We start from the raw sequence: 15,581 nt of genomic DNA, 5'->3' as shown, positions 1-15,581 counted from the left end.
TATATAGGGCCAGTGTGCTGATGCTGCAGTGACCTCCTCTTTGTTAGGGCAACACATTTGGCAACATGAACCCTCAGCATAATTTATACGGACATTTGGCATATTTGGATATAATTAGAAGTAATCATATCATTTTGAGTATGTGAACCAATCTCCTATAAATAATTTGACAGGGACCGGTCTGCTGACAGAGAATACTTTCTAGTACGCTGGGAAGGTAATCTTTGACAGTGCCTTGTGGGGCCTCAGAGTAAGTTTCTAGGAGCTACTATATTCAACTTGGCAAACTCTTTCATGCATAACTGTGGTAACCCAATGATCAGATAGTTAGCCACACATTGCCGTCAGGGTCCTAAACACTTTCTTCGTTTGTTGCCACAGGAACCCCCCACTTCATTCCCTTGGCCACGGCCAAGGCTCGCCCTTGGAGTCTGGGCTTGGGCAACAGCCAAGGCGAGAGGAGAATCTACACTGAGTCTCCGCTGTTGGGCCAGTGGCCACTCACCCAACACTGAAAAATACTATTTCATTAGAAAATAATGTGTATTCATTGTAGGAAAAAATACAGAGAAGTAAAGAGAAAAAAATCTCTATAATCCCAGTATGCAGAGATAAAATAAGATATAGACATAAAAGTGGGATTATACTCTATATATGTAACTAGTACATCTGTATCTTAAAATCTTTAACAATTATAGTACATTTAACAAATGTAGTACATCTATATCTTATAAACTTTAACAATTGTAACATAAGTAATTTTCATACCATTGATATAAGTTACACCCTTATTCTTTAAACAAATTATATTATGATCATTCTTCTTAAATCTTTCCTTTTTTAAAGGTCAGATATACTGAAGGATTGTTTGTATTCAATCTTTTTAGGTGACAGTTGTATGAGCTTTATTTTTTGCTGCTGCTATTTAAAAACTTTTTAAATTTGCAATAAATTCATTTCTTTTGTTGTGTAGTTCCATGAATTTTTACATGTGCCTTGGTTATTGTAACCGTCACCAAAGATGGGATACAGAATAATTCCATTTCTTTGAGTTTTGATAAATATGTACAGTTGTGTAACCTCTTACATTCTAATTACTTGAGAACTTAAAGTCTTGTAGATGAGGCTAAAATTCCCCTTTGGTGAGCACTCACAATGGACTAGGTAGTTTACTTCTCTTTAGAGGTAACCGTCAGGTGTGTAATAGTCCAGATCTCTTCTGTGTGTACTTACTAACTTATAGTTAGAAAAATATTTGTTTAAAATATAGATATGATCATAGTTTATGTATTTACCAACTTACTTTTTTTCTATATACCTGCACCATCTTGCATGTTAGTACATAAATTAAAATATGGAAAAATTTTCAAGCACATACAAAGTAGAGAAAATGGGTATAATGAACCAATTATATTCATCAACCATTAGTAGTTATCAGTTGATGATCAATCTCATTTCATATATACCTCTACCCAGTCCCTTCGTCCCTGGATTTTTTTGATACTACTCACTTAAGCATTTTTTGTGTTGCATTCTCTGTCTTCTAGATTATGAGCATTTTATTTTTACACAAGTTGTAAAAGGTTTCTCCTGTTCTAATAATGATCTTTATTATGGTATCTTAGTCAGTTTTATAGAAATTTTAAATTTTTATGTACTCAAAGTCACAAAAACTTTTCATTTATATACCTTTCATTTATAGTTTTGCTTTTTTTGTGTATGCCATAAAAGAAGGCCTTTTCTAACTCAGGGACACAGGGCTGTTAATATGTTCTGTATGTCAACATAATGCTTTAAAAAATACTGAGATTTGTAATCTAGCTGTATTAGTGTGGATGTGGGTGAGAGAAGGAGAATGTAATTGGTTTCTGGATTCCATATTTTGTACCATATTGCTGTGCCAATAGCACAAATGTTTTGATGTCTAGTAGGGCAAATTTTCCAATTATTCATTTATTTCAAAGCTGTCTTGACAATTCTTGTGTATGTATAAATTTTAGAATCAGTTTTTCAGATTATATGGAAAATCATGTTGGGATTTTTATTTGAATTAAACTGAATTAATAGGTTAGTTTGATGAGATTTGATATCTTTGCAATAGCGAGCTTTTCAATCCATGCATTGATGCACTTTTCTGTTTATTCCAAGTGTATTTAAAAAATATTCTTCAGTCATTTTTTTCTGAGTTTATTTTTCCTCATAAAGGTCTTAACATATTTCTTATTAGGTTTATCCCTAGGAATTCTATAGGTTTTTGTTGCTCTGGAGAATGGGATTATTTTTCCTATTATACTTTCTGCTTGGTTATTACTTTGCATGTGGCAGGTGAGTTTGCCTACTCAGTACTTCAGTTTTGTTAGTGGTAGCATTGTGCCAACTCAGCTTCATTTCCCAGACTCCTCTGCAGCATAGGGTAACCATGATACACTGCTTTGGCTAATGAAATTCAAGCAGGAGTTACTGGGTAGTGCTTGCAGAAAAGCTCTTTTACAAGAGAGAGCCAACTCCACTGGTACTACCTTTCCCTATCCCTTCCTACCCTTTTTCCTGTGTAGAACACAGAGGTAATGGCTGGAGCTATAGCCTTGAAAGAAAGAGCAAGAGAATTTCAGAGACAGCTGTGACATCTGGGAGCTGAATTTTATTATCTGAAGAAAAGCATAGACCACTAGTATTAATAAGACACTGTTTACTCAGGTTTTCTGTTACATACAAACACAATCCCTAATAGATACACAGTGGCTCAGAAAGTTATTGATTTTTCTGTTATTTTTTATCTGGCCTCTTGTTGAACTTCCTGTCACTTGTGATAATTTATTTGATTCTCTTAGATTTTTGATATAATGTGCACAGATAATCACAATTTTGTTTCTTCTTTCTTTTGTAATTGATATGCTTTCCCCCCTTCTCTTACTGCATTTTGTAAGACATTTAGGACAGTGTGGAATAATAATACAAGGATACTTGTATACTTATACAAGATAAGTTATCTTTATTTTGTTCCTGGCTTTAATTGTATTGCATCTAATGTTTTATCAAGTATAATATTTTTTGTATATTTTATATCTAGTTTGCCAATAATTTTAATCATAACAATGAATTAAATTGTTCCATTCCTAAGTATATGACCAAGAGAATTAAAAACATGCTTATACAAACACTTGTACATAAATGGTCATAACAACTTTGCTCATAATAGCCAGAAAGTGGAAACAACCCAGTGTTGATCAACAGACAAATGGATAAAGAGTGGTATATCCATACAATGGGATATTATTGAGCCCTAAAAAGGAATGAAGTTCTGATACATGATACAATAGATGAACCTTGAAAACACTACACTGAGTGAAAGAAGCCAGACATAATGCACTCATACTTGATGATTCCATTTATCTAATGTCAAGAATAGGCAAATCCACAGAGACAGAAAATAGATTAGTGGTTGTCAGAGAATATTCTGGAGAAGGGAAATTAGGGAATGACTGCTAATGGGGTTCCTTTTTAAGGTGATGAAAATGTTCTGGAATTAGATAGCAGTTATGGTTGCATAACTGTGAATCTACTAAAACCACTGAATTGTACATTTAAATGGTGCATTTTGTGGTGTTTGAATTACATCTAAAGAATGCAATGGATTTTATCAGTGTTTTTTCTGCATCTATTGAGATTTTTATTTATCTCCTTGAGTTTGTTAATATAGTGAATTATGTGGTAGCTTTTCTTACTTTAAGCATTCTAGAATGCATGATATAAAATCTATTGTATAATATTGTTTAATTCCCTACTACTTTAAGCTTATTAATATTTTTTATGTTGGATTTCTGCATCTGAGTTCATTATGGGAGTAGGTCATAGTTTTCTTTTCTTTCATGCTCTCCTTTTCTTTATTTTGGTATCAGGATCATGCTAGCCTTGTAAAATAAGTAGCTATCCGTTTGTTTCTATTTTCTGCAACAGTTTGTTTAGGTTATGAATAATCTGTTCCATGAACATTTAGTAGTGTTCTTTCATGGAACTCTTTTGGCCAGTAGCCCCTTTGGAGGAGAAATCTCTTACTCTTATTTAAGTCTTTTAATGGCTATTGATTAGCCTTCTCAGAGTTTCTTTTTATTTTTTTTTGCCTATTGGAAATTTTATATTTTCCTAGAAAATTGCCCATTTCATGTGAGTTTTTAGACTTTTTTTTGACATTTCTGAGCATATCCTTTTATAATTAAAAATTCCTGTGTAGTCCATTTATTCTTAATTTTGTTCTTATTTTAAATAATATTTGCCGAAGATTTTTATTCTGTATTGGCCTTTTAAATTTAGCTTTACCAAATAATTTTTTTCTATGTTATTATATTCTTTTCTTATTCATTCTTTTCTTTTATTTCTTAAGGTTTATTTCATTGGTCTGCATCTAACGTATTGAATTGAAAGTTTACTTCATTTATTTTCATTTTTTCCTATGATCTTACAAATTCCTTGTAGTTATACATTTTTCTTTGGCTGCTACTTTGGCTGAACTGCATAGGTTGGTATGTAGTACTGTGATTGTTCTTCAATTAGAATTATTTAAAGATTTCTATTTGCATTTCAACCCCCTTATCTAAAGCATGTTTGTTCTTAAAATTTCCAGAATTTGAGCATTTGGGGAGCGTTCTCTTTTAGCTGTTAATTCTTTTTATCTTGTTTATGTGTGTGTGTGTGTGTGCAGTTCATTTCCTAGTAGGCCCAAAAGGAATGAGGGATGTGGTTCATGTGTCTGCGTTTGTGCCTGTAAGTAATAAAACAATTCAGATACCATCCAGTTAAGAATATTACCAGCACCCCATAAGTCTCTCATCATTCTTGTTATTACAACTCTTATTTCCCTACCATAAATGTAACTATGATTTTTACTTTTATGATAATTATTTCTCTGTTTTTCTTTATAGTTTGTTATTATACAACTTTATTTAATCTTTAGTATCTTACTTCTTTTGCCCCACATTACTGTTGTGAGATTTTTTCCATGAAGTTACATGTGATTGTATTTTATTTTCATTACAGTATTACATTTTATATTAATATGACAATTTTATTTATTTTACTGTAGACAAAATTTGGGGCTGTTTCCAGTCTTTTTGCTGTAGGTTTTAAATTTTATTTATTTTTTTCCAAGATGAATAGTGGCTGTCACCTCTGCAATATCTTGTTCTAGAAATAGTTGATAATTCTGTGGCTTTGTACATGGGTCAGTTGTTCCTCTTTCTCCTCCTCCCTCTCCTCTCTTTTCTCCTTGTCCTTTTCTTCTCTTAGTGGCTTTTATGAATTCATGTAGAATTTTATATGCCCTTAAGTCATCCATTTTAAGTATACAGTTCAGTGGGCTTTAGTAAATGTATGCAATTTTGCAACTATCACCACAATCCAGTTGCACACATTTGTTAACTCAAAAATTTCCCTTATTGTCCATTTGTAATCAATTCCTATTCCAACTCCAAACCCAGACAACCATTGATCTGCTTTCTGTCTATAGTTTTGCCTTTTCTAGAAATTTTATATAAATGGACTATAATGTGTAGTCTTTTGTGTATGGCTTCTTTACACAAATGTGTGTCTTTTGCCTCTTTTAGGGTGAGCTCATCCATGTTGATGCATATGTCAGTAGTTCATTCTTTTTTTTTTTTTACCCGCTGGCTGCTGCTTTAGTTGAGTGGCTGGGAGCTGACCAGTAGTATATTCGTTTTTATTGCTGAGTAGTGGTAGTATATCTTTGTATAGATGTGCCACATTTTGTTTATCCATTCACCAGTTGATGGACATTTGTATTGTTTCTAGTATTTGGCTCTTGTGAATAATGCCATTAATAATACTCATTCGAGTCATTATGTGGACATTTGTTTTCATTTCTTTTGGGTAGATAACAAGGAGTTGAACTGCTAAGGTTGTACATGTTTAACTTTTTAAGAAATTGCTAAATTATTTTCCTTACTGACTATACCATTTTACATTTCCACCAATAATATAAGGGTTCCAGCTTCTTTGCATTCTCACTTACACTTGTCCTTATTTTATTGTAGTGTGATAATGAGTGTAAAGTGGTATCTCATTGTGATTTTTTTTTTGAGAGGGCATCTCTCATATTTATTGATCAAATGGTTGTTAACAACAATAAAATTCTGTATAGGGGAGTCAATGCTCAATGCACAATCATTAATCTACCCCCAGCTTAATTCTCGTTAGTCTCCAATCTTCTGAAGCATAACGAACAAGTTCTTACATGGTGAACAAATTCTTACATAGTGAATAAGTTCTTACATGGTGAACAGTACAAGGGCAGTCATCACAAAAACTTTCGGTTTTGATCACTCATTCTGAACTATAAACAATCAGGTCAAATATGAATATTCGTTTGATTTTTATACTTGATTTATATGTGAATCCCACATTTCTCCCTTTATTATTATGATTATTATTATTATTTTTAAATAAAATTCTGAAGTGGTAGGTAGATGCAAGATAAAGGTAGAAAACATAGTTTAGTGTTGTAAGAGAGCAAATGTAGATAATCAGGTGTGTGCCTGTAGACTATGTGTTAATCCAAGCTAGACAAGGGCAATAAAACATCCACAGATGCAGAAGATTTCTCTCAAAACAGGGGGGGTGAGGTTCTAAGCCTCACCTCTGTTGATCCCCAATTTCTCACCTGATGGCCCCCCTGCGACTGTGCCTGTCTTAGATTGTTCCTCCCTTGAGGAATCTTACCCATCTCTGGCTAACCAGTCATCTTCCGGGGCCATACAGGGAAATGTAAAGTTGGTAAGTGAGAGAGAAGCCATATTGTTTGAGAAGGTTAGCTTTTTACTTCTTTGCAGATTTATGCCCTGTGGCTTCTATGCCCAGCATTTGTCTTGAGGTATCTTTACCACTTGGAGGAATTATGATACTCGGTGAATTAGATATGAGGCACGAATTCTATTTAAGTGTTGTAATTAGGAAGGAAGAAGAAAAGCTATAGAGGTAGCAGATGGAAGAAAACATTGGAAGATTGATTATTTCCTTGACATATCTTCTTGTAGAGTAACTTAAGCATGTATAGGTTTTAAACTACTAATTAAATTGCCCACACACATTAACATAATAGGAATACAGTTACATAACCAAAGCAGATCTATAATTACCAGACATCTCCAGTGAAGCCAAGAAAACCAGTTAGGCACCCTAGGCATTTGTGAAAATTTGTCTATGATATAATGGATATTGTCCAACTGTACTTAAACAGTCTGAGAGAAATCAGACAAATTAAAACAACCCATTTCTGGGAACTGTTCACATCCCATATGTTCTTTTAACAGTAGATAGTCTGTAGTTGTAAGATTTTGGAGCACTACAACTTGCATTTCCCCTAATTCTTGGTTGAGTTCCAACAGTATAGATCCAGTCAAATTTGTTGTTTTACTGTATGCACAGGCCAGCTTAGATATCTCCTTCTTCATTCCAATGGCAAGTCCAGGAAATGGTGGAATGAATGCAGCTACATCTGCAGCATCGCCTGGATCTTTGTTGAGGTTTTTTGATGATCATCTTCTGGTATGACTCTTCCAGAGAGTGCTGATGTTGGAAGTTCTTCATATCATATCTTAGTTCATTTTCTGGGTAGCCAAATTAGGCTTTGATCCTCTGTATAAACACAAACAGACCCTTTGCCCACACTTTGATATGCCCTTTATACCATTGTGTAGAACTCATTGGAGGTCACCAAACAGGAATTGCTTTATTTTTTATTTTTTTTTAAGAGAAAGGAATATTATCAGAAAAGTGTACCTCCATAGCCAATCATCTGACACCCTTTAAGTGATCAAAATTAAGGATATTTAAAGCATGCATTAATCGTTGATTTATAGTTAGTTTTATCCTATCAGGGAGTAATCCCCCCTCTCTTTCATTCTTTCTTTTTTGTTATATTTAATCTACACTTACATGAAGAATATTATGTTTACTAGGCTCTCCCCTATACTAGGTCCCCCCTATAAACCCCTTTACAGTCACTGTCCATCAGCATAGCAAAATGTGGTAGAAACACTACTTGTCTTCTCTGTCTTGTACAGCCCTCCCCTTTCTCCCAACCCCTCCATGCATACTAATCTTAATACCCCTCTTCTTCTACCCCCCCTTATCCCTCCCTCCCCACCCATCCTCCCCAGTCCCTTTTCCTTTGGTACTTGTTAGTCCATTCTTGGGTTCTGTGATTCCGCTGCTGTTTTGTTCCTTCAGTTTTTCCTTTGTTCTTATACTCCACAGATGAGTGAAATCATTTGGTACTTGTCTTTCTCTGCTTGGCTTATTTCACTGAGCATAATACCCTCCAGGTCCATCCATGTTGCTGCAAATGGTAGGATTTGCCCTCTTCTTATGGCTGAGTAGTATTCCATTGTGTATATGTACCACATCTTGTTTATTCATTCATCTACTGATGGACATTTAGGTTGCTTCCAATTCTTGGCTATTGTAAATAGTGCTGCAATAAACATAGGGGTGCATCTGTCTTTCTCAAACTTGATTGCTGCATTCTTAGGGTAAATTCCTAGGAGTGGAATTCCTGGGTCAAATGGTAAGTCTGTTTTGAGCATTTTGATGAACCTCCATACTGCTTTCCACAATGGTTGAACTAATTTACATTCCCACCAGCAGTGTAGGAGGGTTCCCCTTTCTCCACACCCTCACCAACATTTGTTGTTGTTTGTCTTTTGGATGGCAGCCATCCTTACTGGTGTGAGGTGATACCTCATTGTAGTTTTAATTTGCATTTCTCTGATAATTAGTGATGTGGAGCATCTTTTCATGTGTTTATTGGCCATCTGTATTTCTTTTTTTGGAGAACTGTCTGTTCAGTTCCTCTGCCCATTTTTTAATTGGATTATTTGATTTTTGTTTGTTGAGGCGTGTGAGCTCTTTATATATTTTGGACGTCAAGCCTTTATCGGATCTGTCATTTTCAAATATATTCTCCCATACTGTAGGGTTCCTCTTTGTTCTATTGATGGTGTCTTCTGCTGTACAGAAGCTTTTCAGCTTAATATAGTCCCACTTGTTCATTTTTTCTGTTGCTTTCCTTGCCTGGGGAGATATGTTCAAGAAGAGGTCACTCAGGTTTATGTCCATGAGATTTTTGCCTATGTTTTTTTCTACGAGTTTAATGGTTTCATGACTTACATTCAGGTCTTTGATCCATTTTGAATTTACTTTTGTATATGGGGTTAGACAATGGTCCAGTTTCATTCTCCTACATGTAGCTGTCCAGTTTTGCCAGCACCATCTGTTGAAGAGACTGTCATTTCGCCCATTGTATGTGCATGGCTCCTTTATCAAATATTAATTGACCATATATGTTTGGGTTAATTTCTGGGGTCTCTAATCTGTTCCACTGGTCTGTGGCTCTGTTCTTGTACCAGTACCAAATTGACTTGATTACTATGGCTTTGTAGTAGAGCTTGAAGTTGGGGAGTGTGATCCCCCCTACTTTATTCTTCTTTCTCAGGATTGCTTTGGCTATTCGGGGTCTTTGGTGTTTCCATATGAATTTTTGAATTATTTGTTCCAGTTCATTGAAGAATGTTGCCGGTAATTTGATAAGGATTGCATCAAATGTGTATATTGCTTTGGGCAGGATGGCCATTTTGACGATATTGATTCTTCCTAGCCATGAGCATGGGATGAGTTTCCATTTGTTAGTGTCCCCTTTAATTTCTCTTAAGAGTGACTTGTAGTTTTCAGAGTATAGGTCATTCACTTCTTTGGTTAGATTTATTCCTAGGTATTTTATTCTTTTTGATGCAATTGTGAATGGAATTGTTTTCTTGATTTCTCTTTCTATTGGTTCATTGTTAGTATATAGGAAAGCTACAGATTTCTGTGTGTTAATTTTGTATCCTGCAACTTTGCTGTATTCCGATATCAGTTCTAGTAGTTTTGGGGTGGAGTCTTTAGGGTTTTTTATGTACAATATCATATCATCTGCATATAGTTACAGTTTAACTTCTTCTTTACCAATCTGGATTCCTTGTATTTCTTTGTTTTGTCTGATTGCCATGGCTAGGACCTCCAGTACTATGTTAAATAGCAGTGGGGAGAGTGGGCATCCCTGTCTAGTTCCTGATCTCAGAGGAAAAGCTTTCAGCTTCTCACTGTGCAGTATAATGTTGGCTGTGGGTTTATCATATATGGCCTTTATTATGTTGAGGTACTTGCCCTCTATTCCCATTTTGCTGAGAGTTTTTATCATGAATGGATGTTGAATTTTGTCAAATGCTTTTTCAGCATCTATGGAGATGATCATGTGGTTTTTGTCCTTCTTTTTGTTGATGTGGTGGATGATGTTGATGGATTTTCGAATGTCGTACCATCCTTGCATCCCTGGGATGAATCCCACTTGGTCATGGTGTATGATCCTTTCGATATACTTTTGAATTTGGTTTGCTAATATTTTAATAAGTATTTTTGCATCTACATTCATCAGGGATATTGGTTTGTAATTTTCTTTTTTGGTGGGGTCTTTGCCTGGTTTTGGTATTAGGGTGATGTTGGCTTCAGAGAATGAGTTTGGGAGTATTCCCTCCTCTTTTATTTTTTGGAAAACTTTAAGGAGAATGGGTATTATGTCTTCTCTGTGTGTCTGATAAAATTCCGAGGTAAATCCATCCGGCCTGGGTGCTTTGTTCTTGGGTAGTTTTTTGATTACCAATTCAATTTCTTTGCTGGTAATTGGTTTGTTTAACTTTTGTGTTTCTTCCTTGGTCAGTCTTGGAAGGTTGTATTTTTCTAGGAAGTTGTCCATTTCTTCTAGGTTTTCCAGCTTGTTGGCATATAGGTTTTCATAGTAGTCTTTAATAATTCTTTGTATTTCTGTGGAGTCTGTCGTGATTTTTCCATTCTCATTTCTGATTCTGTTGATTTGTGTTGATTCTCTTTTTCTCTTAATAAGTTTGGCTAGAGGCTTATCTATTTTGTTTATTTTCTCAAAGAACCAGCTCTTGGTTTCATTGATTTTTGCTATTGTTTTATTCTTCTCAATTTTGTTTATTTCTTCTCTGATCTTTATTATGTCCCTCCTTCTGCTGACTTTAGGCCTCATTTGTTGTTCTTTTTCCAATTTAGATAATTGTGATGTTAGACTATTCGTTTGGAATTGTTCTTCCTTCTTCAAGTATGCCTGGATTGCTATATACTTGCCTCTTAAGACTGCTTTCGCTGCATCCCAGAGAAGTTGGGGCTTTGTGTTGTAGTTGTCGTTTGTTTCTATATATTCCTTGATCTCTATTTTAATTTGTTCGTTGATCCATTAATTATTTAGGAGCATGCTGTTAAGCCTCCATGTGTTTGTGAGCCTTTTTGTTTTCTTTGTAGAATTTATTTCTACTTTTATACCTTTGTGGTCTGAAAAATTGGTTGGTAGAATTTCAATATTTTGGATTTTGCTGAGGCTCTTTTTGTGGGCTAGTATGTGGTCTATTCTGGAGAATGTTCGATGTGCACTTGAGAAGAATGTATATCCTGTTGCTTTTGGATGTAGAGTTCTCCAGATGTCTATTAGGTCCATCTGCTCTACTGTGTTGTTCAGTGCCTCCGTGTCCTTACTTATTTTCTGCCTGGTGGATCTATCCTTTGTGGTGAGTGGTGTGTTGAAGTCTCCTAAAATGAATGCATTGCAGTCTATTTCCCCCTTTAGTTCTGTTAGTATTTGTTTCACATATGCTGGTGCTCCTGTGTCGGGTGCCAATGTTTTAGAATGGTTATATCCTCTTGTTGTATGAGCCCTTTATCATTATGTAGTGTCCTTCTTTATCTCTTGTTACTTTCTTTGTTTTGAAGTCTATTTTGTCTGATATTAGTACTGCAACCCCTGCTTTCTTCTCACTGTTGTTTGCCTGAAATATGTTTTTCCATCCCTTGACTTTTAGTCTGTACATGTCTTTGGGTTTGAGGTGAGTTTCTTGTAAACAGCATATAGATGGGTCTTACTTTTTTATCCGTTCTATTACTCTGTGTCTTTTGATTGGTGCACTATGTCCATTTACATTTAGGGTGACTATTGAAAGATATGTACTTATTGCCATTGCAGGCTTTAAATTCGTGGTTACCAAAGGTTCAAGGTTAGCCTCTTTAGTATCTTACTGCCTAACTTAGCTCGCTTATTGAGCTGTTATATACACTGTCTGGAGATTCTTTTCTTCTCTCCCTTCTTATTCCTCCTCCTCCATTGTTCATATGTTGGGTGTTTTGTTCTGTGCTCTTTCTAGGAGTGCTCCCATCTAGAGCAGTCCCTGTAAGATGCCCTGTAGAGGTGGTTTGTGGGAGGCAAATTCCCTCAGCTTTTGCTTGTCTGGGAATTGTTTAATCCCACCATCATATTTAAATGATAGTCGTGCTGGATACAGTATCCTTGGTTCGAGGCCCTTCTGTTTCATTGCATTAAATATATCATGCCATTCTCTTCTGGCCTGTAGGGTTTCTGTCGAGAAGTCTGATGTTAGCCTGATGGGTTTTCCTTTATAGGTAACCTTTTTCTCTCTAGCTGCCTTTAAAACTCTTTCCTTGTCCTTGATCTTTGCCATTTTAATTATTATGTGTCTTGGTGTTGTCCTCCTTGGATCCTTTCTGTTGGGGGTTCTGTGTATTTCTGTGGTCTGTTCGATTATTTCCTCCCCCAGTTTGGGGAAGTTTTCAGCAATTATTTCTTCCAAGATACTTTCCATCCCTTTTCCTCTCTCTTCTTCTTCTGGTACCCCTATAATACGGATATTGTTCCTTTTGGATTGGTCACACCATTCTCTTAATATTGTTTCATTCCTGGAGATCCTTTTATCTCTCTCTATGTCAGCTTCTATGCGTTTCTGTTCTCTGGTTTCAATTCCATCAATGGCCTCTTGTATCTTATCCATTCTGCTTATAAATCCTTCCAGAGTTTGTTTCACTTCTGTGATCTCCTTTCTGGCATCTGTGATCTCCCTCCGGACTTCATCCCATTTTTCTTGCATATTTCTCTACATCTCTGTCAGCATGTTTATGATTTTTATTTTGAATTCTTTGTCAGGAAGATTGGTTAGGTCTGTCTCCTTCTCTGGTGTCTCTGTGGTCTTGGTTTGCCTGTAATTTTGTCTTTTCATGGTGATAGGAATAGTTTGCAGAGCTGGGACTAGTGACAGCTGGAAGAACTTTCCTTCTTGTTGGTTTGTGGCCTTCCTCTCCTCAGAGAATAGCGACCTCTAGTGGCTTGTGCTGGGTAGCTGCGCACAGACAGGGCTTTTGCTTCCTGCCTGGCTGCTATGGAGTTTATCTCTGCTGTTGTGTGGGCGTGACCTGGCTCGGGTTGCTACTCCAAAGTGGTGGAGTTGCATTGGAGGGGGAGTGGCCAGGAGGCTGTTTATCTCCATAAGGGGCCTCCGTGCTCCCTGCAGCCGAGGGGATTAGAGTGCCCAGAGATCCCGGATTCCCTACCTCTGGACTAAGTGTCCCGCCCTGCTTCCAAAAAGCACCCGCCAAAACAAAACAACAACCACACACACACACACACACACACACACAAAAAAAAAAAAAAAAAAATGGCCGCTCTTTTTTCTTTATTCTCCGGTGCCAGCCTCAGGCAGCTGCTCATTGGTATTGCTGCCCTGTTTCCCTTGTATTGGGGTCCCTATCCCTTTAAGACTTCCAAAAAGCGCTCGCCAAAACAAAACAACAACAAGAACAATAACAACAAAAAAATTGGCCACTCGCTTTTCTTTTGTTCTCTGGCACCAGCCTCCGATACCTGCTCACCAGTCTTGCTGCCCTGTTTCCCTAGTATTGGGGTCCCTGTCCATTTAAGACTTCCAAAAAGCACTCACCACAACAAAACAACAACAACAACAAAATAAAGGGTGGCCACTTGCTTTTCTTTTGTTCTCTGGCGCCAGTCTCCAATACCCACTCGCCGGTCTTGTTGCCCTGTGTCCCTAGTACTGGGGGTCCCTGTCCCTTGAAGACTTCCAAAAAGCACTCACCACAACAAAACAACAACAACAATAACAACAACAAAAAAGATGGCCACTCGCTTTTCTTTTGTCCTCTGGCGCCGGCCTCCGTTACCTGCTCACTATTATTGCTGCCCTGTTTCCCTAGTATCCAGGGCCCTGCGCATGCACTGTGTCTGCGCTCTGGTCCAGATGGCTGGGGCTGGGTGTTCAGCAGTCCTGGGCTCCTTCTCCCTCCCGCTCAGACCTCTCTCCTCCCACCTGGAGCTGGGGGGAGGGGTGCTCGGGACCCCCTGGGCCGGGGTTTGTATCTTACCCCCTTTGCGAGGCACTGGGTTCTCGCAGGTGTGGATGTGGTCTGGATGTTGTCCTGTGTCCTCTGGTCTTTATTCTAGGAAGAGTTGTCTTTGTTATATTTTCATAGATATATGTGGTTTTGGGAGGAGATTTCCGCTGCTCTACTCACGCTGCCATCTTGGCTCCACCCTCATTGTGATTTTAATTTGTTTCTTTAGTGAATAATGATTTTGATTACTTTTTGTGTTTATTTGCCATTCATATATTTTCTTTAGATGAAGTATTTATCCAAATCAAATCTTCAGCTCATTGTAAAAAATTGGATCATTTTCTTATTAATTTATTATGTCTTTATGTGTATATGTTTTTGATACAAGTTCTTTATCAGATATGATTACCAAATATCTTCTTCCATTCTGTAGCTTGTCTTGTCATTTTCTTAATGTCTTTTTAAGGGAAAAGTTATAAATTTTGATGAAGCCCAATTTATCAATATTTTCTTCTATGGATTGTATTTTTGCTGTGATATCTTACAAATATTTCCTAATGTAAAGTGGTAAATACTTTTCTTCTATATATTCGATATTTATAGCTCTTTAAGTCTATATACCATTTCAAGTTAATTTTGTGTATTGTGTGAAGGGTCTAGGTTCATTTGTTTTTAAATGTAGATATCCAGTTGTTTCAGTGCCATTTGTTTAAAAGATTTCCCTAATTAATTACCTTGGTACCTTTGCTGAAGATCTTCAGTGATTTTTTCTTATTTTAAAATAGAAATGATATCCTTTTATGTGTTTTGTTCATTTACATGCTTCAAAATTTCAGAAGCACCAAAGACTATACAATGAAAATTATTTAGTTTTCCTCCCCAGAGTCAACAACAGTTATCACATTCATGTATGCCTCTGTATACTAAGAGGTATTTTATACATGTGTTAGCCAATATACATATATTCTTTTTGACCCACTACATGGCTCAATTTTTGTGAATGTTTTTGATCAGTGGTCTTTTTAAACCTTTTTTCCATTACTGTCCACTGAAGAAAAAAATTAATTAAATGAAATTAAATTCATTAATAAGGTTTAATTTCTTTGTAAGAAATGAAATATTAAGCAATGAGATTTTAATTATGTAAATTTAAATTTAAATTTAAATTTCTTTCTAACAAGAGAAATTAAGCAATAAGATTTTCAGGTAGTGTTGAGTTTAAGGTAGAGGGAAGCACAAACTGTTATAATATCTAAGATAATGTTTGCTCCCCTGAGAACTAATTTTCATCCCCTAAGGAATGATACCACCTCCATTGAAAT

The sequence above is a fragment of the Manis javanica genome, chromosome 4 (genome assembly GCF_040802235.1).
Source record: "Manis javanica isolate MJ-LG chromosome 4, MJ_LKY, whole genome shotgun sequence".
NCBI classification, from domain to species: Eukaryota; Metazoa; Chordata; class Mammalia; order Pholidota; family Manidae; genus Manis; species Manis javanica.
This window is presented reverse-complemented; position numbering follows the sequence as displayed.